Raw genomic sequence first — 5111 nt, forward strand, 5'->3', positions numbered from 1 at the left:
AGGCTAATGGTGGAACCCTGCATCTTCAACTGCATTGCCAACTACATCCAACAGAGTAAACTCAGTTAAGCTTCTGGTCTTAAAGACCATCTGTGTCTCCCGCCTAGGACAAGACAAGGAAATGATTGACACATGCCCATAGAACCAATGGGGAATGTGACAGGTTAAGACAGTGCAGAGGATCCTCCATCTTGTGTTCTTGCAGGGGCCAGTTTTTTTTTAGGCTTGACTAGAATTTGATCTTCTTGATGAGAAGCCCTGTGGAAAAATACCCAACTCACTTTTAGGTCAAGATGTCCCAGCTAGCTTATCTTAGCTTCTGTTAAACTGCTTGTTTGCACAGAACCCCCTCCAGCTAACTGCTTATCTTAGCAGTTTCTGGGTAATTTTCCACAGGAATCTTCATCAAGTAGATCCTAGGTAAAGAACCTTCTCTGATGAGGTCTGCACATCTGTTCACATGTGTACACATACAGACCAGGCTAAGATAAACATATGAGGGAGAGCTATTTTTTTAAGCTGCTGAGATTGTGTGACCTTACTTACTATTCTTTCCTGCTTATTCATGAGATTCACACTTAAAATGCATTTTGATACTGTGTTCATTTAGCAAAATAATGGGTTTATCTGTAGGGTCTATGAGCTTCCAGCCACAGGTTCTTGATAGGACTTACAGTACCATCCAGTATGTGTTCAGTCAAGGGTCACTACATTGTGAAAATGTCTAAATCTGTTTTTCCTGATTGAGGATCAGTGTCTAGCATGCTTCCCGTGGAGGGGGAGGAAGTGCTTCATTGGAGCACTGCCATCTTGTGTCTGGCTCACGTATGTGTGATGTCTGTACTGGCTCCATTGCTGCCCTGCAGAGTTCATGTGTTAAATTATGACAAAGCCCAGCATCATAGAAGCATCCATCCCCAAAATGAAGTAAAATTCCTGGTGTAGCAATCATGCCAGGAAAGATTCAGGGAGACAGGCTCTTCTTTCAGCTGTTGCTTTCCTGGTTTGTTTGGACTTGAAATGAACAATGCACACAGACCTGGAGAGTTAGTCCTGTGCTTTGGAAACAAAGCCTGGCATTGATATGCAGGTGGGGGACATTTCTCCCTGCTAAGTGAAATTGTGTCTACTGCTCTGTCCCTCACTATGTTTTAGAAATATTATGAGGAGTGGATACAAATGTTGATGGAGAAAATGTGTCATTTAAGGGCGATTACACAGTAGAGCGTTTTTAAATTCTATTTATTCTCTTTATTCTGGTGTGTATTCTATTTACAGTACCTCCCAGTGTCCCAATGCAACACAGCAATATAGCAATTTCCCAAGTAAAAAACTTTCAGAAGAATGGCATGCTGTTGGCCACCATCAACTCGGCTCTCATTAGACTACTCAACATCCACCCACTTCAAACTGCTGGACACTAATGTGTCTAGGTCCAGCTGTTCCCATGGTTTCTGTTTCTCTGGGCTGTGCTTCATTGCTGCTCCTACTACGGAGTCCATGTTTCATGTAAATATTCTTTTATTCTTTTCTTAAATCTTAAACCTTTCAAGGTGTGTGTGTGTGTGTGTGTGTGTGTGTGTGTGTGTGTGTGTGTGTGTGTGCGTGCTTTAAGTACCTTCATTAGTCAGCCTACTTTCATCTGCAGATGTTCCAGTCTATTGTTTCTTTGATGCTGTATCATCCCAGGACTATCCAGATCGAATGATATTGGGGTTTTGCTGTCTTTTCTCCATATTGCATTATCATTTCTGCTTATCTGAAGTCACTGAATCTTCATAATTCTTAAAATAGATAAGCTTGTTTCATTTTTTAAGGCAAGGGTTTACATCTTAGACTACTATTTTTTGTATCCTTTTTTTTTTCTTTCTTTTCACCAAAGTCACTATCTTTATATCCTACCAGAACTTCCCTTGATTGGATGCTCACTGCTAGCAAAGGCTTATAAAATACAGCCAAGGGTGTCTGATTTGAATGTGTCTGCATAAGTAATGGTTGTCCTAGGACACAGTGAGAGGGCACCACATCTGAATTGTAAGAGCATGTGTGGATGTTGTCTGTAAGAAGGAATCTGTAGGCAAACACACTGCTAATGATTTCTTTGTTCTGAGTTAAACAAAGGGTTGGGTGGAGGTAGAGAGGAGAGGAAAAAATGGGAGAGAGAGAGGAGAGAGGAGAGAGGAGAGAGAGACAGAGACAGAGACAGAGACAGAGAGAGACAGAGAGACAGGGAGACAGAGAGACAGAGAGAGAGATGGGAAGGATATCTCAGACCCAAGAGCATCTGGCCAGAAGGATAATGCTGAACTTCCAATTGATTTCCTTTGTTCTGGCTCTCTACAAAAATGCTAATGAGGAAATGCCAGGGAAGGCAGAGTTTTCTCTGGCTTCCGGGAGTCAACAAAACACACATTAAAGATTCATTCTCTGGGTTTTGACTATGTTTTAGGCAGCAGGGCTGCTTGCAGCTTTTGCTTTTATACTCAAGTGGTAATGGTCTCCAAATTTAATAGCTTTATCATATGATTGTTTTTTTTTTTTCAAAATAAAATTGCCCTTCCATTTTTCATGGTCTGTTTTTCATTAGGTTAGGACTCAACATAGCACAGGATAGCTTAGAAACACAAGGTGTGCTGTAGACAGAAAGAACACAAGGATTTACTTCAGAGTCTTTATCCTGCACTGGCCGCCAGAGGGCGACGTTGCACAGACTAGCCGCCTCCATTTCTGCAGTTGATCCCCACTTTCAACTCAGTCCCTCCCTGCATCTTGTAGAGTTCTTAGAACAACTGATGAGTGAAGATAGTCAGAGGCCAGGAAGTTCCCAGGACCAGGACCAGTTCTGCAGCGTTTTGTTTGTTTGTTTGTTTGTTTGTTTGTTTTAGAATTTTATCTAAACAAGGAAGGTGTCTGGACAACTTTGTGCTCTTTGTCTTCAAGAACTGAGAACTGCAGCTGCTTTCCTGCTTGTGCCAAGCTTTTCCAGAAAGGCACCAGAGGTGTTTCCAGTGCTCAGCCATGCTTCTGGTCCTCATCTCATTCCTGGGGATACATTTTTTCCTGGGTGAGTAAAATATCCTTATCGTTTGTAGATGCACATGATTCATTGTTTTTGTCACTTGAATTTTAGTAAGAATATTTTTCTCCATCACATTTACTGATTTATCATTGATTTTCCAGGAGATGTTCAAGCACAGTCAGTTACCCAGCCTGATGCTCATGTCACTGTCTTCGAAGGAGACTCGGTGGAGCTCAGATGCAACTATTCCTACAGTGGAACTCCTTACCTCTACTGGTACATGCAGCACCGTGGCCAAGGCCTCCAGCTTCTCCTCAGGTACTTTTCAGGAGATCCTGTGGTTCATGGAGTGAATGGATTTGAGGCTGAGTTTCAGAAGAGTAAATCTTCCTTCCACCTGAAGAAAGCCTCTGTGCACCTGAGCGATTCGGCTGTGTACTTCTGTGTTCTGAGTGCACAGTGTCTGAGGCTGCAGGGGGAGCTGAACACAAACCTGTGAGATGCTGGGGAGGACTGTAGCTGACTGACTTTAGATCATCCATGCTCCTGTAAGTAACCTAAATAAACTTATCGGTTCTCCAAGTTGAACTTCTGTGGAATCATTACTTTGGTCTGTCATTGGTGCTCTATCTGTGGTATATAGACATCTGGTCACTGATCCCATAATATTTAAAAATTTTAATAATGTATATGTAATATAAAATTGTCATTTTTCTTTGAAAAACTTTTATTAATTTAAGTTTCTTATGATAAATGTTTCAAATGTGAAACAAATGGCTATTTCAAATATTCCTTTACACAAACAGCATTAATTTATTAATTTAAGAAGTATCTGTTAGCTATCTTTTAGGTTTGTGACATCTGTCCAATGTAGGGAAATAAAATGGAAAAAGGTTGTTTATTTTCTCCAAAGTCATCTGGTAGTGATTAAACATGTGTTGGCATTCCTTACTTGTGTGATTTTTCCAGTGGATTACCACATGGCCAAAACTGGCTACATAAGAAACTTAGAAATGGCATGAAATGGCATTCCCAGGTAAGACAATGTACAAGGTGCAAATAAGCCTATCACAACTATTCTTCAGATTACAGAAGCACCATCCAATAGCTACCAGGTGTGAGACAAAATAAAAGAGCCCAGAGTAGTACTCCATCACTGACTTTTGAGAATGTAGGTCAACAATCTTCTGAGCTTAGCAAATTGCCTAAAACAGGGGTTGGGGGATGGTGCATCTACCTAGCACACACGTATTTCCTGTTTAATTCTCAGCTCACATTCATCCTTTCCCTATAACCTTAACATTTCCTAACTTAAGAAATTAAGATTCACACACTTGGGTGGCTCAGAAAATGAACTCTTTCCCTGGACTAGCGATTGTACTCTTCTTAATGTTTGGTAAGTGGAATGACATGTGGAGCTTCTGTCTTGTTCTATGATATTGATGTAAATTCTAAGGACAATTTTTCCTATAAGGCAGAATACATATCACCACCAAGCTAGCCCACAATAATTTTTGTTATTAATTTCTCTTTTTAGGAGAGAGCAATGGAGACTCAGTGACACAGACGGAAGGTCGAGTCACAATCTCTGAAGGGACGTCTCTGACTGTGAACTGTTCATATGAAACCAAACAGTACCCAGCCCTGTTCTGGTATGTCCAGTATCCCGGAGAAGGTCCACAGCTCCTCTTCAGAGTCTCCAAGGCCAACTTGAAGGGAAGCAGCCGAGGTTTTGAAGCTACTTATGATGAAGGATCCACCTCCTTCCACTTGCAGAAAGCCTCGGTCCAAGAGTCTGACTCGGCTGTGTACTACTGTGCTCTGAGTCACATAGTGTCACACACTGCAGGGGGAGCTGATCACAAACTCTGAGAAGCAGGGCCTGATGCTGAGTGTGTCTGAGATCACTCATTTAGGGATCCCATGCAGGTCTGCTATTGTTGACACTCACCACACACCCAGGCACTGTTGCAGTGTAAACCTTGCAAATTAACACTAAGAACACATTAGGAGAACAGGGAGTGAGCATGCCTTACTTTAGGCTTGACCAGAAAGAGTGAAAAGAGTCACACACCACGATGACTTGTGTGTG

General features: G+C 41.7%; 1 pseudogene; it reads left to right on the forward strand.

Moving 5' to 3' along the window:
* The first annotated feature begins 4042 nt into the window (after nucleotides 1–4042).
* LOC102920925 (T cell receptor alpha variable 9-1 pseudogene) lies at nucleotides 4043–4891 on the forward strand (annotated as a pseudogene).
* Nucleotides 4892–5111: the final 220 nt, after the last annotated feature.

Source organism: Peromyscus maniculatus, chromosome 9, assembly GCF_049852395.1.
Source record: "Peromyscus maniculatus bairdii isolate BWxNUB_F1_BW_parent chromosome 9, HU_Pman_BW_mat_3.1, whole genome shotgun sequence".
Classification (NCBI taxonomy): domain Eukaryota; kingdom Metazoa; phylum Chordata; class Mammalia; order Rodentia; family Cricetidae; genus Peromyscus; species Peromyscus maniculatus.